At 41.7% G+C, this 25,661-nt stretch overlaps 1 protein-coding gene across 3 annotated transcripts in view; it reads right to left on the bottom strand.

The window, feature by feature from the left end:
• The window catches only part of LOC146381484 (zinc finger MIZ domain-containing protein 1-like), a 110,314-nt gene that overhangs the window by 64,254 nt on the left and 20,399 nt on the right, over positions 1-25,661 (bottom strand). For all 3 annotated transcript variants that reach the window (XM_084937541.1, XM_084937540.1, XM_084937542.1), the window contains exon 2: positions 18,032-18,130. The gene's annotated coding sequence lies outside the window, so the exon portion shown is untranslated. The remainder of the gene's footprint in view (positions 1-18,031; positions 18,131-25,661) is intronic.

Raw genomic sequence — 25,661 nt, 5'->3', positions numbered from 1 at the left:
TAATAAAAAAAAAACACTTTCTAAAGATGAATCAGATGATCACCAGATGATTAACCAAACATGCTGTATATTTCTGAAACAGAACATAAACATATAAAACTCAGATTTAAAAGAATTTATGTAGAAGTACAGAATAAAAATACAAATATGAATAAAAATAATTCTCTGTACTGTTAATTTCTCTTTTCCACAATTTTCCATTATTTTTTCTTCTTCACCTCTGTGCTTTGACCTCTGTAAATGTATTTATAATTGTAGTGTCTTTACCTTACAATATAAAACACCTTGAGGCGACTGTTGTTGTAATTTGGCGGCGTATAAATAAAACTGAATTGAATAGAACTGTAAACCAGTTCTACTGTTATTATTATTGTTATATTACTTTCAGTAAAGTCTATGAAAAAAGTATGATGTAATGATATTTTAAAGCGTCACCACAGATTGTACAGTCATTCCCACTCCTGCTCTCTTAAGTACAAGCTAATTATGAAAATTGCCCTAGAACACAACTGTTGCTAGTAAGTAAGAGGTGCACGACTATCTGTGATAATTGTCAATGTTTTGTCACCATGCCATTGCTGAGTTGTTTATAAACGGAGTCTAACAGGCTAACTAGCACAGAGTGCTAACAGCTCATCCCTCTGTCCACGGTGGGGGAAAACCTCACTTTACTCCACTATGTTGGTTCATTATCTCAGCCTCCTCTCTGGGAAAAGCACAACCGCAAAATGCCTCAGCTTGCTTGAACAGATACTTGCAGCGTGTTGTGGGCTTGCCCCACTTTGTCTTAGATACATTACATACTCGCACACAGGTATACACAAAACCTCTGTGCCCTATCGCTTGTTAATAGGGCTTTTCTTTAGGTGGATGTAACAAGGAGCCATGCAATGCCTGGGATTTTTAATAAACACAAATAGTTTCTGTAGGCGACTATAATGGGGCAGTTTGTCTTACTTTTTTAAAACAAACATATATTATGTTTAAGTTTAATAGTAGATTTAAAATACTCATGATTTTCAACACATTATACAATGTGCACATGCTAATATACAAGCCAGAGTAAATGTTACTAAGCCATGTTAAGATGCTTATTCACATCTGTTACGCGCTTATAGGACTACACGAGTGTAGCTAATAGCAACATGTTCATGGTTAGATTATTCATGAGCAATTATAACAGTGACTGTTAAAAGCAATGATAAAAGTCTTGATTTTTTTTTTAAAAAAAAGAATTGCTTGTAAAAAGTTGCTGAAAATGACTGAAGCAGTTTAACATCTTCATAACATTTGGCAAATTTGTAAGTTTAAGGAGCTTTATTCTTAGACCGTAACAATTAACTGATGATCACGCTCGTCTTAGATTAATTCTTTAGTTAATTGATTAATTAAGTAGTCATTTCTGCATTGCTAATTTGGGGTTTTAAGACAATGAGTGAGCATCGCACCCTTACCCGCACTGAGTGGGGGAGGACACTATTCAGGAACAAAATGCTTGGCCGCTGCTGCCACCTTGTTCTCGTGACTGGAAACATTATTTGTCTGCTGGCTCAGATGTTGCCTCCCGTCTCTAGGATGAGACCCACCCCCCCTCCTTTTTCCCTCCCTGTGAGCTCTTGTACCCCTCCCCCCTTCACAGTTTAGGACCCACCCTACAGGGGGGTTGAATTTAATAAAGGCTCCCTCAGCCACATGCTAAAAAGGTATGCAAATGTGCAGGTCCTTCTGTTTTCTGCTGTGTGTGTGTGTCCCACCACCCCCCCCCCCAAAAAACCAACTGACTGCTCTTCTCTCCAAGCCAAAGCCAAACACAGAGGGAGGGAGAAAGACAGCGTGCGAGAGAGAGAGCAAGAGAGACAGAGAGAGAGTTTGGGTGTTTGTTTTTCAGAGGGATGGATGATTTTGTTAGGACTGCTCCTGGGTATTTGATCTGAAAAGCTATTATGATCATTGCGATTAGAATTAATTACATTACGAGCTACAGGAATTGTGAAAGAGGTACTTGATGTGCCTCCTTGTAGAGAGAGGAATCATAAACGCGCACACATCTAATAATTCCTCGAGAGCGGCAAGATGAAATTAATAGCGCAACAAAATTGGCAACCTCAAGGCCATTGCTAATAAATAAAATAATAAAAATTAAACACCCTTGCATATGTGTGCTGTAAAAAAGAAAAACAAACAAAAAATAATAATACAATATTGACTTCTCCAGTCTTCTGAAGCAGCTCCTCCTCCCACATATCAGTGATCCCTATCTAATACAAAGGCCCCAGCCTTTGCGTGGCTACCATGATGACCCGTGTTCATGAGGAGGTGAGAGCTGATCATTTTGTTCCGATGTAGTGAGCCGTGACAGGCAGCAGTGCGGGAAGGAGGTTAGGGGGTGGGGGTGCAGAGGGGAAAAGGGAGGAGAGGAAGGCCATAGAGGGACCCACCAGAAGCAGCACAGAGTAAGGCCAGACTGAGGGGACCAGCCTTTCCTGCTGCTTCCTTCCCGTGCTCTTGGCCAGCTGAGCAATCAGGTCACCTCTCTTTCCCGTGTCGCTTCTGGTCAATTGTTCTCCTCTTTCTCTCTCCCTCCTCTCCTCCAAGTGCTACAGCCTGCAGCTGTTGCAGCTGATGTCATTTTTTGATAGGATTTTGTCTGTGCCTGCTTGTTGGGTGCTGCCTCTCTGCCTAAACAAATGCAAACACGGTGAGGGCTCATTTAAACAGGCACATTCTGCGAACGTGAGGATCTTTCATGTGGGACACATGGAGGGGAGGAGGAGGAGGAGGAGGAGCGATCGCAACGCTGCTCTCATGCAAACCCGGGATAACATGCAAATATAGATTTGTTCTTTCGAGTTCTTCCTGGTATTATCATGAAAAGATGCTCGCTTAACTATGCAACAACACAGTAAAACATTTTGTCATGCGGCCTTTCCATTCATACAAGCAACGTTTTTTTTATTCTCGATCCATAAGCACCAATGCGCTACTCACTTCCTACAACCACTATTAAGCTCAGTTAACTTCAGTTGAAGTTAAATTTGCAAGACAATATCAAGGCTTAATCCTGGGGGTGCTTGAGGAAAATCTATGGCAGAAACTAATACAGCACTTGCTTTAAGCTATGAGGGGAGACATATAGAGGGAGTTGTGATGATGCTAGCTGACAGTTAATTCCCAGCTTTGATGTACTCCAACACGGTCATGTTAAAAAACTCCCCTGTGTAAGTGTGCCGGAGACTTAGCGTCAAAGACAGATCAGATCATGTTCTGGCTTGTTCAAAGACCAAGAATATTTACATTATTGGCTCAAACGGCATTCGAAGCGACTACATCATCGTCGTCATCAAGGACAGAACGGGGCATGCTGGAAAATTTGGCACATTCTCATCCCTAAAAAGAAAGATAAATGCAATCTTTCTTCTCTTTTGCTTTAAAAATGAGCAGTCTCACAACACTGAACAGACTCTAGAAACAACAATCTGGTGAAACCGAGAAAGAGATAAATAAAATCTGTGTGCATGTGCAACAATGTGATGCATACTATTTCCTGACCTTGAAATAACTGCCACTTATGAAAAGCTGTTTTGGTATGAGAGACACCGATTATAGCCCATTTCTAGGACAGCACATAATCAGTGTCCAAGTTCCAAATCAATGACCTACTTCCAAGCACACACACACACACACACACACACACACACACGCATATCCACTGAACATATGCTGTCAGGCAAACTCTTTTTTAACAGCTTAATGTGGAGAAAGACAGAAATCAAATCGAGCCGACACTTTGTTTTGATCTGAAATTTTAACCGCAAGTAGACTTTTAGACACCCAAATAAGGGCAGCGTGATTTCATAACAAGCAGGTAGAGCAGCCGAGGCCCTCCGCCGAGCTGCTTGTGTTATTTTGACACTGGCTGGCAGCGAGGGGGGCCTGTGGGGTCACGAGCGCCAGTGCTTTACTACTGAGAGTAGTTCAGAGCTGACCTGGATAAACTGAAGAAACAGTCGACGCTGGCTTCCACAGCCTCCCGCGCTGTGAGGAAATGTGAGTGGCGGCTTGCTTGGTGAGGTCAGGCTACACAGAGCGCAGCCCCTGCATGCCAGTTCTTAATGCAGGGTGGGCTATTTACAGAACCCCCCCCCCCCCCACACACACACACACTGCCTCTCCTGATCCCCTCGACTCGCCTCTACAACCCCCTCGAGCAGATTCACCACCACCACACAGCTCCATGTACCATGCATTCATGCAGACACATGGCGAAGACTTTTCAGAGGATCGAGCTCTAGTCTTCCAAAACCAGGAAATACTTCTGAGTGTATCTTTTAAATGAGACCTCATTTGACCCGTGGGTACAAACAGTCAACATGAGACAGAGGAGACTGAGAGGGTAAATGAGCTGTCCATACATACACATGCAGCTGTCATGTACCGCAGCCCCAGACAGACTGCAGGCGGATGACAAAGACAGACAGGTCGCCATGATTTAACAACTAGAGGACGCTAGGTTACACGTGCCTTGGGTTTGTGTTATAAAGCTTCCCTTTTTCGATGGGTTAGTTCTCGCAAATGACAAAAATATATTTCTTCATTTAGAGAATAGGTGCACATTAACCATCTCTAAACTCCACCCATACATTAAAATAACTTGCCTTCACTGTTCCTCCTGTCCATACTGCCTGTGGAGAGAACCCAGCCTGATTTCAGCATTCTGATTTAGACAAACCATGAGGGTTATTTCCAGAGTTACAGTCACACTGAGATGGTTTTGTTTGTATTTTTTAGGCTTTAATATATGCATTCTGGAGAATTTTGCTTATGCATATCGCTGTAAGCTGTTTTCCCTTGGCTATTTACTTCTACTAAGTCTTCAAGTTCATTGCGGTGGACTGGAGCAAAAATATCATGTTGCATCAAGAAAACAGTTTTATATTGCAGGCAATGGCTGAAGAATATATAGAGAAAAAAAAGACACCATAAAGAAAACTAGACTTTATAAAGATTTTAAAAGGCTGTATTCTGCAGGCACACATTGCTGCCATTCAATTTTTTATTGTACCCTTATCATATTATTCCTATATCTACTTATAGAGACAGGCCTGTAGATTATCCACATAAATCTTTTAATGCCATTTTAAATCCAACTGCCTGCGATGAACTCAAAAACTGGGCAACTAAAATCAAGAGTATCTGCATAGCTACTAGTAGCAAGTGCAAAAATACAGGCAAGAAAAACCTGAACCCTTGACCCCCTGTGTGAGGGGATCAGGTGGCTCCGTTATGCTCCGGGGGCTTTTTGCTGGCGATGGTTTGGGTCCACTTGTTCCTTTAGAGAAAGGGGTCACTGCAAATCAATACAAAGTTGTTCTGAGCGATCACCTTTATCCTGCGATGAAACATTTCTATCCTGAGTGATTTCTTCAGCGTAACAATGGCGGCATTGAGGGGGGGTCGCTGAATGGTTTGGTGATTATGGAAATTATGTGAATCATATTCTTAGGCCTGGGTAGTCATGGGAGATTTTAGTGCTCTCCACGCCATATTCAAAACGCCCATTTAGGGAATACCTTTAGGAAGAATGGCATTTCTTCCCTCTAGTACAGTTCCGGAGATGTGGAAACTAAATGCCAAGGTGCATGAAGCTCTTCTGGCGAGCAGCTTCTCACTAAGACATGCTATATGGGGCTTTCCTTTAATTTGTCACCCATCACGGAAGATGTTTTTTCAGTCATTTTTCATGAAGGCGTGACACACATTAGATGAATTAGGCGAGCTGAGTAAAACTGCACGTATGTGATTTGTACTTTGGCCCACCAAGAAGAGGCCTCGGGGCTGTTAAGATATTTTGACGCAATCCTCCACGGCTGTGTGTGGCGTTCGAGTCTGCCGTTTCTCCTGGGAGCATTGATCCCGCATAATGACTTTTGTGGAAAAAGCTCTTTCCACAATGGACAGCCTTGTCTTGTGCCATACTCGTTATCAGGTTTAGACAACACAGGGATGGAATATGAACATGCCAGCGAGTGAAATAATCCTTTCCTCTTTTTCTTCTGAAAGGTAGATCAGGTTTTGTCACTGAATCACTGCAGAAAGCTATTATGCTGAAATGATATAAAAACAAATCAATTTTTCCTGTTCATGCATGGTTTCACAAAACTATTCCTCAAGCCCGGAGGAACAGGCACAAAATTAGTTTGGCTGAGCGTGGCCGTTAATACGGCGAGTGGGGGGGGAACCATTTGGGAAAAGGGATGGTGAAATACGTTTTTTTTTTTTTCCTTTTTATCAATGGGAAGGCAAACAGAGTTAACTATTCATCTGGGCTTTATCACTGGAGACTAAATGAATGACTTCCTTTCTCTGTGCTTTGCTGGTCTCCAGAAAGGTTAAATGGGTATATCCTGCTGACCCTCTTCCCCACTTAAACCATAAACTTGACCTTCTTCGGGTTCTTGCTCTGCAGCCGAGCCGACTGGTCGCCTCTTGGAGGAAAAGTTCAAGCTGAAAGTAAAAGACCGAGGATGTTTTTTTCCCAGCATGTCAGGCACAAAGAAAATAAAACAGGTAAAGCTTTAAAAAGTGATTTCATAATAACAATAAACAGCAAACTGGCATACGAGTGGAAAATTCAAGACAAGAGCATTAAAACCCACTGTCCTGCCCAGTGCATTGTAGTCAGACAAAGACCTCAAAGCTGTGTTTCTGGTGAAAAAGCAGAACAAATGGGGATTACAATATTTGAGGAAATAGAGTCTTTCAGTTGACCTACATCCCCCAAAGAGACTCCAAATTATAATCCGAGCATACATGTTCAGCTATTGAATTTTTAGATTCTGTATCAACACCATGAAATTGTGTTAGATGGCAACTAAATGGGCAAAAAAGGGAGATTAGTAGCTTGAGATACTGACAGCACTCACATGAATCTAAAGGTTGAAATGAAGGCTGAGGGCTCATGATTTCAATTGATTCTATTCTCTTCTAACTCGACAGCTTTAGATAAGAAAATCAACACATGCAGTTACATTTGACTGTGACGCTACAAACAAACAAACAGAAGAATCCACGACTAAAAAAGTGCAGGCTGTATTAAATCATTCTTCACTATTTAGCAGCAGCCTCTGCAGTTTTGATTAGAGTATTCACCGAACCCTGCACTTTAACACTCTAAATCAATTAGATGAACGAGTGCGCACACAGACACACACACACGCACATTTCAGCTGTTTAAATCCAATAATGATTTAATGCATGGGCATCCTCTAGCAACGACCAGTCCAATAATCATACACGCACACAAACAACATCCATTAACGGCTTCGGCGATGATAGCGCAATCACTAACAAAAAACCCCCCAAAACTTTTCAGTTATTTAAATGCGTAAAAAATATAGATTAAAGTGGCCACGCTGAAACTTTCAGGCGCACGGTTTTAAGGCTTTTATTTCTTTGTTGATTAATGTCAGAGCATTAAAAAGGAGAAGTGCAAAATAAAGTTGAACTTCCTTCTGTTTTTCTCGACTATTTTAAGGTTAGAGTAACCACAAGTTGGAAAGAGATTCGCAGTTATTCCACCTACGACAACCACATCTCCAATATGTATGAGACTTACAGAGTTGCACAGAGACTTGATTTATTGATTTGTTAATATGCAAATTAACTCTAATTTGTTCCTCCTTGTTTTCTCATCGCCGTGCTTTGTGGGAACTGACTTTACTTTGCTTCTGCCCTTTGCCTTCTATACAAATACGCACGATCATTATACTGTATTATTGTTGACTGTTTAAATAGCGTGTCTCTGTGTGTGACAGAGAAAAAGAGAGAGAGAGAGAACGCTTGTGTGTATGTATGTTTACGAAGCCTCAGGAAATACCAGGACAGACATGCTGACTCTCCAGCACTTCGGGCCCATGTGACTGGAAACACACAGGCCAGATTGTTTGCATGTTTGCTTGAGGGCCGTGATAAGAACATTGGGTTAGAGAGAAATATCAAAGCAGAACTCGGCATCCGAATCTGGCCTCGCACCAAAAGAAGCGGTCCGGTTTGGCTGCTTATCTCCCGTTAAACTTTTGTTTTTGAGCGATCAGCCACCCTGATAATTTGCGTGATGACTCTTGCGTTCGTGTCCCCGTAGCGATCCAGTGCAGTCAGCCTCCATTGGCTCCCTGTTCTCATTACATTAGCATAATGCAAATGCATTTAGAGTCGGTAACCTTGCTGTTGCTCAGCACTATTTACAGCGTATACACACAAGCGCTGTGAGAGCTGCACTGCTTGACAGTTTCTCTTTGGCTACATGCCTCTGATACATTAATACATTAGTGCATCTGTTTATATAAAGAGAGGTAAGACGAGCGGGAAACGTAGCACCCTTTAACGTAACAAATAGCCACGTGACTTTTTTTGCAGTCAAAATTTAGTTGCGCATGATTAAGATGTTACTGGAGCTAAAAAACAGTTTCCTCTTTTTTCTAGCTGACATCAAAACATTTTTTAAGTCATTTAAGTCCTGCTAGAGGTCACTGGAAACCCAGCCGTGGATCGTTATGAAACTCAGGGTTTTTGAGTATTTTGAACAAAGTATCTAGCCTCTTACCTTATCTCTTAATTAACTGCATGTCATCATTAGAAGCAAATAAATTAGATTAACATTGAAAGAATAAGAGACAAGGTAGACATTAGGATGTGGAAGATTCATTACATCCTTCGGCCTGTCAAAGTTGGTTGCTGCCACTCAGGGAGCTTTCTGGCTGGTCTTTTGTGCACTTCCCGCTTTGATACTCTCACATCAGCAGTAACATCTCACATGGATGCCATTATAATGTCATTAAATGCTGTGTCCAGAAAAAGGTGCAAGCAGCCAGTCTGAATAATTAATTCCTCCTGTTCGAGCTGCGGGGACTCTGATCAGAGCTCAACCTGGTAACACACTCTGTTATGATTGGCTAAAGCAAGGTCAGTGTCTTAAGAGACCTTGCTCTTAATATCCAGCAGCAATTAGTGGCTGCTGTGCGGGTGTTGCACATGTTATTATGTGATAGGGGAAGGAGAGTGACTGCAGGTAGAGATTTAATGTTATGTTTCTGCACGCTGTCACCAGGCAAAATGAAGCACAAATCAAGTGGCTAGCACATAAAAACACTGTTTCTAAAAGGAAGCAGGGTTACAAAAACTCTGGAAAGCTCTGGAAATAAGCAGTGCAACAAATAGTGACAGCTTAAAATGTGAGCATGGCAGTTCTTGGTAGAATACCTAGCATGCCCATCAGCATTTTACACCCTGGAAATGAGGGTGTCCTCTCTCTCAGAAATGATGTCTTGACTACCGCTGGTTGGTGTGCTTTGGTGTTATTTTGGCTTATCATGCACCATTCACTATTTCTCTCCAGGTGTGTGAAGAGGCCTCTAAAGGCAGTTAGGTGATACATGAATGCAGGAGCGGAGGGATTTTACTATGGCACAGAGGGAGACTTCTACATCAGCTGGAAAAGGTGTTCGACAGAAAAATGTGGAAAAATCTCTACAAATGTTTGGTTTCCTGTCCTGTATTCAAATTCCAGCAAATCAAGGGGGGATTTTTCTTTCGTTCTGAATAGCAACACCTATCTTTTAGGGGAAGACTACAGTGAGTCAAGTAAGCCTCGAATTTGAATAAAACACTTTAGGGTTGTGTTAAAATCACAGCTGCACAAGCAAAATTAACCATAACCTTAGAATCAGTGGCAGGGTTTGTTGGGAAACCAGACGGGTTGAAGACGTTCAAAGGGTGATGCTGGTGGGATACTAATGTGGGAACATGTCAGGTGAAAAGAAGCTGCTAATGAGCCGATGACCGCTTCGCAACCCATGAAAGACAAGGGTGTGACTAGGTATCGACTGAGGATCGGAATTGCAGGGAAACTATCATTCCCACCGTGCAGAAAAAAAACAAATACAGTCACAGAGAAGACTGCTGTCTCCATCCGAACACAACAGCAACAAAGGAGTCAAACAGAAACTTCCAGTAAAATGACCATGAGACGGACTCCGCGCAACTGAGCGTCGACTCCCTATGAGTCAAGCCATTGTGAGGCGTACAGCACACAAGTCTAGTTCCCAGTGAATCAGAGCAGTCAGCTGCCATCCACCACCTCAAGGCACAAGGCAGTCTAGCACAGGACTGCAGACATGTGACCAGATGTCTCACACAACCGCTGTTACTGTACTGCAACACTAACAGTGAGCTCTTAGATAGGTCCCGCCAGTGTAGTACCACCTAAACATGTTTGAACAGGTTTTCTCAGTTTATGCAGTTCGGATACATACTGTGAAGATATAGCAGGTGTTTGTAAATCTATAGATAACTGTGACTTTTGATTTACAGTCTGCTGTCAAGAGGGCGCAGTGACATCAATACTGTAGCGGGAGTTTGTCTGAGGCCTTGCTGAGGACACCAAAATATCTCTCCACTTCTTCTGCCCCCCTTCCACTGACAGTGATACACGGCATTACAGCTGTCTAAATATTACTTCTCCTTTTTTTTCCTCTTCATCTTGCTCCTCTCTTGCCTTTTCTGTCCCTGTGTGAGCTCGCAGACTTTGAGCAGGATGAGTTTAGGAGGGACAAATGTTCAACTGGCGCAACTGTGGATGTCCACATTTGGGGCACCGTTGTCTGTCCGGCGTTTAGCTATAACCAGCCACACACCTGTGGTGTTACTAATCTTGCAGCTAACCATGATTTAATTACTCCAAAAATAATGTTTTCTACAAGGCAGTACCAACGTGTCACTATATCAGCTTTTAATGCAGTTTATATAAGAAGCCACACTAACGCTAATCTCATAAAAGGACAAACAGAGCCATTGAAAGTCCTCTGCTCTTTACTTCATTAGTGGCTCAGCTTGCTCTCCTTATGCAAAGAGTCCCCAGGTGCATGAATGTTTCATGGCCACCCTTGCTGCCTGCTTCCCTCTGCTCAGATTCAGTCTTTCCTCCCTCCTCCCTGAGGAAGCTCAAACTCCACTGTCAATTGCACTCACTTACACTCTGCTATCGTCATCAGCAGCCAGGGGGAGAGGCGGCACATAAGACAGCTGTTTTGCCTTGATGACTCAATCATCCCCTTTAGTGGGATTAGCATCAGTATCATCATCCTTATCATAGCCTTTGATCCCAAAATTACCAAACAAGTCTGAAATTGATGACAATCAGCCTGTCAGACGTAAGTTCACAAGTTGTCAAAAAGATCGGACTTCGCTGTATAACACTCAGTCATGCCAGATGCTACATTATACATGTGAAGTATGAAACGTATCGAGTATGAAGCTACTTTAAGGCATTTCACAGTTTAATGTGACAAAGTTGTGTTTGTCGTAAATCTATAAATATTAAGATATCAGCTCTAGATCATTACTATTTATGGCCCATCCAACATAAGACTAGTGCCAGCAGAGAACCAGTTGCTAAGTAGTAAACAAGAAAAGTGTGTCTAACCACACCTCTGAAGCATTTCATTGGATCACATAAATAACAATTAAGTTTTTAGAGGTATTAGTAGGTGTATTTTCAACTTCTAAAGAGGCACGCTGGGCGTTTTGCATTTTTTTCAGTTGTTATGCTAAGCTTAGACAGTTGCCTCTAGATCTTTCTATAACACATCCATGGGAGTCTCCTGGATTGAGTCTTTCTCCAGACAAGAGGACACTATTCCTTTAAATCTGTAGTTCATTTTTCTGGCCACTTTTTGCACTTTTATGGATTATGTTCACGTTTAAAGGTTAAAAATGTTTCCTTTTCTATGTACAAACGCAGGTGTTAAGGAGCAACATCATTATTCATTCAGAGCTGTTTGTGGCCACCTGATAAGTGCAAGATCAAAATCCATGTTAGCTCTGTTTTTGGTCTTCACCATCTTCTGTTGGTTTATTTGACTATCCAGACATTTGAAGACATTTGAAGACAGCCTGTTTTTAGGTGAACAGCTCCTTGCAACAGCAAAAGGTCAACTGTGAGGATGAGTGAAAATGAGAGCGTGAATCAGACAACTAAGGTGTTGGTCACATAGTCATTAGGGACTGGGAAAAATGTGTATTTCCTATCTGGTTGGTGGTTACTGGGGGTAGCTCGCAGTCAACAGGTGAAATTATTTGACTATGATGCACCCAAAACCTGCTTGTGATTGTGAGCGGTTGCTAGCAGATTGCTGCAGTTGCCCATAGGTTACCTGAAAGACTGACTTGTCTGCAAGCAATCACCATTTAGTCTCCGAGCTATAAAGAAACCAGAACTCGAAATGGAGAATTTTGTCTTTAAAATACAAGATTTTTCTTACCACTGCAACCGACACATTGCTTAAGGTGCAACTTTAATTCTGAAGAATGCTCGCCTTTACCAGTTTACATTGCACTCTTCACAGATCTACTACAGCTTGGCGAGCAGTTTTCCAGTGTTATGCAAACAGATCGCAATCTTCCCATGCAAACTACTGGTGACCGCGGCAACCAGCTAGCAACCAAAAACAACTGCAAATTGGTATTTATTGCAGCGTCGTATACCTCTCTGCAACAAATTTTACGCCAGTGACCGCCTGCAACCTCCAGCAATGACTTATCAACTAGTAACAGAATACACACTTTTCCCTTGCTATCAGCGGGGCACTGAGCGATCTCTAGGCCCACGCAATTAGGGCTTTAGCGGTCGATTTTTCACAGATACCAGTGATTTCCAGATGCACAGACTGGTCTCTAGACCTGTGTGACTGGGGCCTGTACAGTGCAATGAAACTCTGAACTGCTCTGTAAAGTCGACAAATATATCCGTATCTTATTATCAGATTACTGAGGGGCATCACTACGATCGCACTACAACCTCTATCACACTATTACTTTGTTTTCCGATGACCGTTTCAAATATTGCATGAATTACGGCCACTTGAGGTAACTTGATGAATTTTAACTACAGCACATAGGTTCAGGGCTCATATTTGTCATCCTGCTGTGAATAGATTTTTAAAACGGGTAATCTGAATGGCAGTCAGATTATCAAGGCCCTGCAGTGGTGCCAGTATAATCATTTCATTAGCTTTACACAGACACTTTATAAATGGAGCATTTAAGCTGTGTGGAGCTTTAGCTTGTTGGGTCTTGGTCATATTTTACAACAAAAATGTACTAATTTGATGAGGCCCTAGTAAAGCTTTCTAACAAAGAGGAATTCAATAATACAGTAGCGTGAGGCTATGGAAAGGTTAATGTGGTCCTATTTCGAGGCAGACCATTCACAAGCCAGCAACATGTCAATGCCAAGTGTTCTTAAACATATTACAGCATGTCATTAATTAATTTGTTGGCTCGTGAAGCGTGGCTTATTCAGGCTATTCATCATGAGCAGGAAATTGACAAGTTCTCCGTGGATGGCATGTCAAAGGGACATCAGCTTCAATTTTGCAGCAGTGGAAGCAAGCACTACTTCATTTGTTTAATATTATCTGCTTTTCTTTGTTTGAGCAGAGTCGGGTTGATGGCTTATACAAAGACAGATGAGATGTAGAGGACGATTCGGCAGGGTCACAGAGCAGTGGGGAGGTGCGTCTCAAAGCCAAGTGTTGGTTAACAGCTTCCTCCCGATGTACGTTGACTCAAGCAAGCTGCGGAGAACATCTGTCCCGAGTACACAGATACTTTGTACCGCCACAGTCGACCTGTCAATCACACACGGTCAGACAGTCACTGACATGCTACCAGTGGTTGTGACCACCTCTGAGGATACATGCACGTATAAGCTGACACATCTACATTTGCATGTGTCTCTGAGAAAGGGGATATGAAGCTACATCTATTTTTAGTACAGTACACTGAGCTCTGCCTCTGTTACGCTGGTCTGTTCCTAGGACAGGCAGCTAGGTCATCTGCAGCAACAAAGAGCGCCGGGATAGAGAGATCTGGCCGTACTATCTGACCCCGGCACTCCAGCTCCTACATCAGTGGGAGACACTTACAAGATTCCTGGGCGGCCGTTGGGGGAGGCTATCTGGAAAGAAGAGATGCTTTCTTGACGGATGCTGTGCTCATCCACCTCTTTTTCTCTCCAATGACTAATGGGCTAATAAGTCAGCTGTCACACTGGCATGCTATCTTACAATTTCTCCTGGGAATACCACCCCACTGCAGTCTCAGCCTGAAAAAGGGATTTGTCCAACATTTCCAACCTTCATTTTAACTAAAAAAGAATACAACAAAAAAATTCAAATGAGCATTCAAATTCAAAGTCCAAAAGATAAGATGATAGAGAGATCTTAAGCACACTGCAAGAATGAAACCTCGAGTGCTATCTTGTCATGCCAAGTTACTCAGCCGGTACCGTACAGGAAAATAATCTATGCACTCATCTGAACAATGCACCTTTGAGTCAACAGTCATCTTGACACAAAGCTTTAAGTGCAAAATCCTTGGATAACTGTTCACCGACAACAAATGTTGTTCAAATAATTCCACAAGGTTTCTCAGCGAGATCAAGTAATGTTTGTTGTAGCCGCTTTCACACAAGTCGTGTCATTATAAACCAGTTAAATACGATCCAGCATTCCCCAGACTGCTTTTGGACATTCCAATCCCACTGCTGGTAATAAGCAGAGTAAGATTTTTAGAGAACTGGGATTTTATTCAGAGAAGCTTGCGTTGAAACAGAATTTCATTTAAGGGGACCTGTCTCTTGAATTCTGCAGAGAGCAAAATAGTTTTGCACTAAACTCTTGGTACTGATGGTTTAGATAAGTACGGCAAATATTCACTCTCCATGGTTACTGCACTGGAAATATCTTGTCATGTCACATCATGTAAGTTTGCTTCTGTTATCTAGAGGAATAAAATGCAATTACAGACAGCAAAATGGCCCCATAAAGCAAGGTAGTGCACTGTTTACACCGAGCTTAGATTGTTGTAACCAAGCAGACAGTGACGGACAGTTTAAATTGTACTTTAACAAGCGCTTATTCACGTTTTCCACTATACTCCTATGTTTTCTTTCTAATTAAGCTTGCTGTTTTTCCCTAAAAGATTATCATCAAAAAAAGATTACACATGATCTTCATTTCTGGGCCATTTTAACTCGCGCTGACTTTGGGAAATCTGTTGTGTATAACCCTGCATTTAAAGACAATCTCTGTATGTTTTGTTGTTTTTGTTTTAACATAGCAAATACTAGTAGAAATTTAGATTCTACTTTATACTAGCTAGCTTTTAGCATGTAGGGTATATAGGCTACAACAGCCTCATCACACTAATCAGTTTAACAGCTACTCATTCAGACCTGTGGGTATTTGGGATGAACAATAAATCCAGACCGCTCTGCCACGTGACTGGTTAATACAGTGCTTCCACTTGACTTAACACCAGCCAGGGGAACAAGGGAGTTGTGATTGGGCTTGCATGTGAAATGGTTGCGAAGCATTAATTTGGCCACGGCCTGTTTTATCAAAATGCCTCTCTGTTGTTATAGTCAACAAAAATCTCTTCAGGATAAGAGTTCACTCGAATAAGTGATGATTATCCTTCTAATAGGCTTGAATGTTTTCAAACCTGAAGTTAAGTGGCAGGCTCTGCTCCCTTTGTTTGCCTGAGCAGGGGGAGGTGGACATGTGTGCAGAGGCAGGGGCTCTGAGGCCAGGCCCTCTATCCTTCCTGTTCAGTTACCAGAGGCCTCTCACTTATCAGTTCCAGATCTAACAAGAACAGAGAGAAAGACAGACCACTGACAGGAAGGAGATTTTTCCCCCCTCCCCCTTTTTCCTTTAGCGAAGTTAACAGAATGTCTGCACCTTCGGATTTCGCAGAGGAAAGCAATTACTCATTAGAGCTTACACTGGCAGTACAGAGAAAAAGACCAACCTGGCAACCTTTAGATATCAACCCGGTGAAATGAAAGAGGGTGCCTAGTCTGCTTTGTAGAGAAAGACCTAGTCGATTAATCAATTAGTAAAACAGAATGCACCCAGCCAAGAATTTTTACACTGGTTTATGCAGCAAAAATTGCCAGACAGAAGCACCAGCTCCTCCTCACTGAATAAGGTTTGGTTTGATACTGTTTTCAGACAAGAAATCTGAATATATCCCCTTAAGCTTTTACTTTTTTGTGATGGTCTACAGACTAAAGAAATGTCTGTAAAACAACTTTGATTTAGTAAATAAGGAGTTATGCTGTAAAAACTACTAGCTGCAACCCAACAAGATTTACTCCCAGCTGATTTATGTGGCTATCAGCCACTATTTACACTCCTCTGTTTGAGACTGTTGCTATTTCTCATGGCTGTAGCCATATCATCAACCCCCCTCCACTCCATCGCTCCACAAAGGCACTGTGAGAGGGGAAAAGTCTGTCACTGAAAATGAGAGAGAACTGACTTTGAGGCACTCATGTCATGTCCCCGTTCATGTCACATCCCCCTTCGTTTCACTTGCTATCACCGTCTACCTCGTCTGACATTTCCACAATAATCACTTTGGTTTATCCCACTCAGCTGTGAGGCAGGCAGATGCTTGTCACAGCACCGTATTTCTCAGCATTCACACTGCTCTAATCAAGATTAACTACTCTTATCTATTCAGTGTGTGCGTGTGTGTCCTGGATGCCCCAATTCCTAATCCATAGCTGCATTGTATAATACAGTGGACAAACCAATTACATTCGCTTTCCACAACATAATTCTCCCCCTTCAGCGGGATGTACACTGAGCTCCATATTGCATAAGGATGAGCTGGTGGCTCGCTGATGAAGAGGATAGTTGTGACCTTCTGCATGTGTGTGTGCGTGCCTGTGCTCGGACTGCATATGGAACATAAGCACTTTGTTACACAGAGCCTCCCAGGAGCTCCTGATGAAATCAACATGTTCTGTGAGAGGAGAGCTGATGTTGGCCACACACAAACTGCTGCCATCACATGTTTACTAAAGACCCTCGAGTACAGCGGAGGACAGCGCATGCCAGTGCAAACAAAGCCGTGGTCTTTATATCACTGTAGTGACAAGGGAGGCAGATATCGGTTTCCAGTAACGAGATTTGTTTGATTCCTGCTTTGATACATATTTTCACACAAAGCAGCATCTGAGCTAAATAGGGAGTTCCCAACAAAGACCGCTGAATTTTAGGATTTTAAAAATAATGTGGACACATATAGTTGTGCACTCGGCTTTCAAACTTCACGAGGTGTACATTTTTATCACCTATGTTAATAGGAAACAAAGTAAATGAAATCATACAATAATAATGCAAGTCAGAAGGAACACCTCTCCCAGATGTTCTATTTTATGTTATATCTGTTGCAGTGTTTACTCCTGTTTCCTGAACACCACATCAAAAAAGAGATATTGACATTCTCTGACCTTGCTAGCCTGTTAACTCTGTGTAAGCAAGCTTAATTTTTGCAACACATTTTTCCAAAATGGGAGCTTTCACCTGCTCCCTTATATCCCAGGATGTGAAGTGGATTTTACACCAGATGCCCTCCCTGACGCAACCCTCCCTGTTTAGGACCAGCAGTAGGAGTACACTTGTGAGCCCCTGAGGCTTGATTTGTGCCTCCTCCAGGGATCTCTTACATAACCATAAAGCCCCTAACAAAGTTTAAAAGTCAGTGTTTTCCAAAATATTTGACTACATACTATTTGCTTACAAATCAACAGAAATGCATAGATACAAATGTGGACAGTGCAACTGAGCAATTAACCCGCGTTAGCTTCCCCCATTAAGGATTCTCTGATTCGCTCAACACAGGCGATCTCTTTTGACTTTCACACAGTTTAGCCAATTTAAATGGTAACTGTATGCACACCATCAGGATGTACAAGGTTAATTTAAAACTTCAAGTGGCAAACAAATGCAGCCTAAAAAGAAGGCTGGGAACAACTTTAATGAGTGCATTTGTGTAATGATAACATGCAGCAGCGAGATCTTTGCAGAGCGCTCACACTTCCTGCTGTGGCGCAGATTTAAATCTGAGCTTGGCTATGTAAACCTCCGCCATATATGTTTCAGAAAAATAAATTACTCACCTGTGTTATTTTCAATCCTTGACTCTTCACCACTAAGGACCCCCCCACCCATTCACACACCAGGAGGAGAAACACTCCAGTGTCTCAATTCTTCTGCCCCTGAGAAAAATCAGAGAAAGAAAATACATCAGTCGTCGCAGTATTATTTACCAATCTCCGAACACTGAATTATTACATTTGCATTATTCTCCTGAAACTCAATCTCATTCAGTGATTTCACTTCTCACAGATTCCTGTGGGCTTTGAGTGGCTTCCATGTGCGCCTCGCTTAACGTGATACACTTCTTCCCAGCACGGATAAGCTCCTTCACGCTCCCGTGCCCACAAAGGACAAATCAAAAGAGCAGCCGACACTTCACACGACCAGCATGGCATCATAAACATCCACCACACGGTAAGTTCACTGCCGTGGCGCATTCACAATTCACTCCCAATTGACAGATAAGCCTATTAGGACGGTCCTTTACTATAGCTTGGCACCCAGTCTGGCAGGCAGAACTCCTGCATATACCCAGTGATATGCAGACCCTTAAAAAAATGACCATATTTTCTTTAAGGGTGACTGGTGAAGTACAAAACCTATAAATCAGTTAGGGAAGAAAGTAACCAGCAGCTAATTTTAAACCAAAATATATATAAACATACTGCTTATCATGTAGGGTCCACACAGTTCAGAATCACATCTTTTGTTTGTTCGCACAAGTTTAGAAGCTTTAGTTCCCTTTGTGAATTCATCATGATAAGGTGTCTGACTAGTGGGATTCAGCAAACACTGATGTCAGTGCTCAGACAAACGGATGACCTCAGCAGTTTGTTGTCCCACAAACTCTCAAATGCGAAGACAAATTGTAGATGTTTAAGCCTGTCATTCAGATCTTGAGAGAGGGCCATGAGAGGGTGCAGAGTGCAACTTAAGTTCCCTGCTTTAAATGAAGGGCCACATCAAGGTAGTACTTGTAAATAGTCATCTCTTAAGGTAGTCATTTCTGAGTTTGTTCAGAGAGATGAGGCTCAGTCAGGTCCAAAGAAAAAATAAGTTTTTCTCACTCTTAAAATGTTGAAGTATAAAATTCCAAGGAGCTGAATGAGTTATAGAAGAAAAGAACAAATTTAATGGCGTTTTCATCAGGTGACACGTAGCATACTAGCCATTTCTGTTCCCAGGCAGGTTTTTAGTGAGCTCATGCTTTGGTTGACAGGACAAGGCTAATACCCAAAATCTAAAAACTGTCTAACCACAAAGTGTGTTTTAGCATTCAGCGAGAGAGGGTGGTCCCTTGTGTCTCGCACTTTTTTAATCCTTTTTTTATGATTGGAAGATTTTTCAGGCGGCATTTCTCCCCTGTTGGAAGTGCCGCTCTCTGAAAAGAGAAAGTGGAGGAGCGCTGGGGGCTCAATGGGTCGAGAGAGAGGAGGAGGAGGAGGGTTTGACGCTGGGTGCCTCCTTTTTAAAGCCAGATTCTCCCCAGATACCTCTGTGCTATTCATCAACAGCTTTTCCAGGGCTGTGAAAAATCAATGTGCTCTGCACTGCAAACAGTTCATAATGACAGGGGATGGAGGGAAAAAAAGCTCAACTGCAAGAGAATTGATTTGTTTAAGTACAATAACACGGCTCTGCAGCGTGGTGAGGAGGAGGCTCGAGCACCCAGACAAAGACTGACTGGCAGTATGAAACCACAAGCAGTAATTGATAAACTGCTGGTAAAGTGCAAATCTGAAATACAGAAGCCTGTTATCTAATTAAAGGAGTTTTTCTCAAAATTACCACCTGACAGAGGAAAATAGGTGATGACTAAATGTCTTTTCTAAGATGGGTAAACACGAATAAAGAGCATAATAAGATTACTCAAAATGTGAAAAACAGAAGATATTCTCAAATGAGATGGTGTATCCAGAGGAATTCAGAGTTTTTTTCCTCAGAGTTGATGAATATTTTCGAGGTCAAATTAATATCAGTAACTTAAAAATGATTGCTTTTATTCTGACAAATACCCCCAAACGTGTCCTTGAACCGACTTGCAACTTAAAAACAAATAATTTGTACTTTCAGCATTGAGTAAGTAAAGTCACTTCAAAGGGCACACGAGGATGGTTTGATGGTACACAAAGCCGAGTCATCACAATGTTTCAGGATGACATTAGGCTTCTCCAAGGGAAAGGGGAAAAAAATCACAAGGTGAGGTTTTCGTCCTGATGCTGCAAAAGCCAGAAGCCTGGAGTAAATTGTGTCAAGACAGGCCAGCACAATAAAACATTTCTCCCTGCTGCTTTTTAAGCTGGCCACAGAGGTGCATTTATCATTGTTATTATTCCTTCAGAGAGGGCCTCCCAGGTTTAATTGGGTCCTCATGGAGTCAAAATCCCCTCTGTTGCTGAAGCCACTGGAGCTGGACAAACTTATTCCTCCCAAGTCAGCAGCGGGTTTTACTGGCTGCGTCAATGAACAGTCATTCAGTGCAAAATGGCCATGAAACCCGCTGGCGAGCCAGAAGGGCGGTGGGCTCTCGGTGCCACCCGCTAAGCCTCGACAATGGCATGAGAGGGACACCTGGAGAGAAGCACTCACCTGGCTCTGCTCTCAGCGCTGTGGGGAAAGCTCTTGAGAGCCATATCCGTCTATCCAGCCAGCTCTCCGGGGCCATTATTCCCAGTGAGCTGCATTTGCATTTTAACTGGTAAATACAGCCGGATTTAAATGCATATGGATATGAAAGCATGCGAACAAATGGAGGAGGAAAAGGATTAAAGAGATTTTTAGGTCTTAATAAAACAATTAGTGAAAATGATAAGCAGCTCAAAAACATAAACACGGAGAGTTGCTTTAGCATTAAAAGTGATGAATATGCTGAGTGTAATTAATTATGCCATGGGTGAGCCTTCTTTAAAATCCACAGTATATTTAGCAGCTGTTTTCCTTTTTTTAATCACTTTCCTTCTGACAAATATGTACAGTGACTGGAAACTAAAATTCTTAAAAAGGAGATAAAAACAGTTTTAATCAACTATATTCTTAATAAATACCAGCTTTGAAACTTTTGAACTCCCATTCACCTCCCTTACTTCTACTTAGTGTTACCTTGGCACATGAATCACCATTCCTGCTTTAGACCACTTCCTGTTGTTGATATAGTCAAGACATGCAAGATCAATCAAGATATGCATCTCCTCTTTTCACAAGCTTTCTAAAAAAGGCACTTCAAGTCAAAGGAGAAACAGACAGTAGCAGACTACTTGTTTGCAACGATTTTCAGAATCGAAGCTAATAAAAACTATAAAAAATGAAGCACGGGAAACACAGAGGCAATCGCCTCACTTTGCAGCACGGTGAGTTTGTTTACGTATACACCAATATTGTAATTAGAGACAAATTAATTGAGGTTTCTGCCAGCTGTCATGTAATAGCATAATTATGTTATTTTTTGTGGAATTAAGGTTAAAAGTCAATATAATTCTTTCATATAAACCACAGTAGGGTAACAAATTAAGACTAATTCAATTATAAATTGATTGGTTTAAATGACTATTTCTGTAAATAGATCTGATAGTAAATTTTAGTGCAAATACTACAATTCAAATAATATTTAAAAGGCAGTTTTATGGATTTTAGAACAAAAAACCAAAACAAACAGAAACACACGGTCACTAATTAATGACACGTAGTTGTAGAGACCAGAAACAATTTCCAGCTTTATTTGCCTCACATATGTCCAGTTATTTGTGGTCCACTTCATGAATAACAACATGCTCACAGTGTTGCTGGCAAATAGTCATATGCATACTCACAGCCACATGCTAATATAGCATTACCAAGGAAGCTCTTCAGTGTGCATGAAGACACAAAGCTTACCCTTGTTTGCAGGGGAAGCACCATGAAAACATAACAGCAAAACCTAATCTGGTACTTAAATTGCCCTCACCCAGAGGAAAATGCCCATTTTACAGAAGCTAAGTCATTAAAGCTAAAGCTAAAGCTAGCCAGAGCTCAGAGCCAGACACAAGCCAGCAGCCTCGGTGTGAGCAAATTATTATTACGGAGAAAACAGAAACCAAACTCCACGAAAACTGATGCTGCTTCACAAATTACAACCTTAGCAACAAACCAAGTTGCTTATTAACATCTATGTGTGGTGGCTACTGATTTTTTCACTAGAATTAGCTAACATCTGCGTTACAGTAATCAGAAGATTTAATGGCTTATCCAGTTTTATCCAGTCGAGCTGGCCAACCAAACACCCGCAAAAATGGCTGACACCCTAGCGTCATCTCTCCAGAATTGTTGACACTTTTCCTGATTACAATAAAAGAATTAAATGCATCTGTGATTTTTTTTTTCAATGACAGACACATACACAGACTGTTATTAGCATAGCCTGTTTTGTTTTTGTTATATTAAATTCAATCCAGTTTATTTCATAGTTAACATCAAATTATTGCCCTCAGTGACAGTATTATGAACCCAAGGATGCAACTTCTTGAGCGTGAACTCAGTTAGCTTTTGTAAGAAAAGAAGGGAGCTTGAAACCTTAGGATCAAGAGTTTGACCATTAAAAGTTGTTTTTCTTCCCCCTGGTTGAGATTTCTTTTGTGCTTATTTCCTTTTATTCTAGTCCATAAAGTGCTCCTTGATGTCCTTGAACAGGATGTTCAGACTATCTTCTAGAAGTACCTTAAATGTACGTGGAGGTAAAGCTCATGATGCTGGTTTAGCTTTCATTTTGGAACCATGACTACACACTGAAGAAAAGAGACAATTATTAAGTGTCAAAATACTTGCAGGGATGGTAATGCGGTTGAAAATATGCTTCGTTTTGGAGAGCAAATCTGACTCGAAGTTGGCTATTACCCATCTATCGTTAACTAACAGCTACCTTCCTAAACTAGCAAAACAATGTCTTGCATGGATAAAGCAGTCCACTCAAATATGTTAAGAAATTAGCTTCCAGGTTTCAACTAGGAACAGTCTGGTGTATCTCTCATCGCTAATATAACTGAGGCTGTTCTAGGTGTTACACAGAGAACTCTGAGTGTAAATTAGTAAATTATAAATGTTTTGAGTTAATACATTTTGAATCATTGTACTCAGTGTAAGTTAGAAAATACTGTATAAACAACATAAAGCTCTTCTCAAGAATGAATTTAATCTGTCAATTTATCCTACAGGTTATATTGTAGATACAGTACACACTGTAGCTTAGTGCCTAATGGAGGATTAATTGGACACTATCCCAACACACATAATGCTTCCCTCAGAGGACATCCATACAGAGTGAATGCACAAAGAGTCACACCATTTTTTAGAGGTGAAAAGCCATCAACATGAAGCACGTTGCTTCACTGAATGAATGCCGTAGAGATGATTACAGGTTTTGAGATAATGGTTTTTACCATGATACATTTACAGGGCATGAGACGCCTGCTCAGTGAGCTCCCCGATCTTCACTCTCTGCTGATTAACACAAATGCTGGTGCCTAGTTAACCACCATTGCTGCAATTACATGGAAACTCTCTCTCTCTCTCTCTCTCTCACACACACACACACGCGTATCCACAACACACACCCTTGTGCAAAAAGGTGCAGTTGTATATATACTGCGTGCTACCAGATCAGGATCACAGCAACTACCAATTATGTGTCTTATTTATGCAAATTCAGGTAATTTACTTCCTGCTGTGCATAACTTCCCAATGTGTTTGCCCTCTAGCATCAATTGTCTGTATTGCTAGATCACCTAAACAAGTGAAACAATTGAAGTCACCCCCCCTCCAAAAAAAAGCTGATCTTCCAAATGAGAATAATTTAAAGGTTAATTTAGAGGTTTATTATAAGGGATTATAATGTCTATCGCTTAAGAACCTTGATTCAGTCAATTAAATGTCTGCTGAGATCAGGGAAAGGCAACAGTCTCAATCTCAGTCATTAAAACAAAGCACTTCCAAAGTGTTCAGCAATGAGCGCTCCTCTCACAGAGAAACTATGAACAAGTGGGTCACAGGGAAAAGTTAAACGGTTGCAAAGTAGACAATGGCACGTGTTTGATCAAATGTGGTCTTTACTGTGTGTTTACTGAAGCTGTAAATGGTTATTTCACTCAGTGCATCAGAAGTGGTGCCCGAATCAAGAAAAGACCCGTTTATGAAAGCTTGTCACTTTAACAGACTGTTTTTCTATTTCCAAAGAGTGAGACGATGCTCATGAGTCCTGCATGAATTGATGGCTTCAATACTGTTTTTCCTCCTACTCCTCTCTCTATACTATATCTTGTTTCAAAGGCGAGAGCAGCCCAAGAGGGTGCTTGTGTTTTTCTTCCTTTGTTTCCAGTCTTTCTGTATCAGAGTGAGAAGGTGGTAGCAACTCCCACAAGGGAGATAGAGCTGGAGTTGTAGACTGCTGGCAGAGCGCTAAAGCAAAGAAATGCTGCACCGTCTGACCAGCGACATAAAAACAATGCCCCTCCTGCCTCCTTTACCTTGTCCTTCTTCATCTGCAAAGCAAACTGCGTGCCCTGCAGCCATAGATTCTTCCTTGGTCACCTGGCTGTTCTTACTGTTTCACCAGCCTGTGAAGGGTTTACCAGAGGTGAAAGACTTCATAATGTGATAAAGACAAGCAAGGCAGAGAAAAAGAAGGAGATCCTTTAGCCAGCAGCAAATTAGAGGTGGATGTGACAAGCCCTTATGTGTGACAAGAAAGAACCTGTATTTGCATTTTTAGCCCTCATTCTTCATCTCGTTCCCTCATCTTTGCTTCCTCTGTCTCATAATAAGGAAAAAGCAATGTGTGAGGGGGCGGGGGCATATACACAGAGGAATCCAGGGAGGAAAAAGAGAGCACATTACTATTGGGAGGGAAAAATGATTAAAGGGTAAGATGAACACAATCTGCTGGTTCCAGAGGAAAAGGGAAGGAATTTCCAGAACCAATAAGCAAAGTATCACAAGTAGACCTGCCTTCATGTTATTCAACCATGACCGTGCTGACCAAAGCACATTTTCTACATCCGACTTTTTGCACTAGCTTATGGCATGTATGTTTCATACACAGCCAACCATTAGAAGTCCTTGAATATTGATTTTTTGTAAGGCACTGCTATCTTCCAATTATTGAAAATATTACAGATTTGATACAGAATTGCACATGTGGGCTTCTGATTGTTGCAGTTAACCAGGTCTAACAGTGTTACGATGACTCGGTTGAAAAAGCCTCTCGAGGCGAAACGGGCTAAGAGAAAGAGAAGGAAAAACAGCAACATCAATAATGAAGTGAAGGAGACGGGAGGAAGAAAACAAAGCCGTTCATAACAAATGAGAAAACAGGCAGAGCGTCTCATTGCGAGAACGCTAACGACAATCAATTAGCAATTCCTCATGATCTTGGGTGCGTCGGAGTATAAGGTGTCTTAATGAGTCCCATTTCCATTAGCTGCTCGACTCGAGAGGCATAAGGAGGAGGCTGCTTCCACCAGCTCCTCCATCTCAATGCCTAATGACTGCGAGAGTGGATTACTCCATCAATTCCTTGCTTCTCTTTGTTTATCCCCAGCGTAAATAATGGTCAACCATTACAATGCATTAAGCGGGCCACTCTACACAGAGCGAATGAGAGCGAGAAAGAGGAGCACAAGTGCT

The sequence above is a fragment of the Perissodus microlepis genome, chromosome 8 (assembly GCF_051167445.1).
Source record: "Perissodus microlepis isolate ML-2025 ecotype Zambia chromosome 8, ASM5116744v1, whole genome shotgun sequence".
In the NCBI taxonomy this organism is placed as follows: Eukaryota; Metazoa; Chordata; class Actinopteri; order Cichliformes; family Cichlidae; genus Perissodus; species Perissodus microlepis.
Note: the sequence above shows the minus strand (reverse complement) of the source record. Positions and strands in the feature narration are given on the sequence as shown.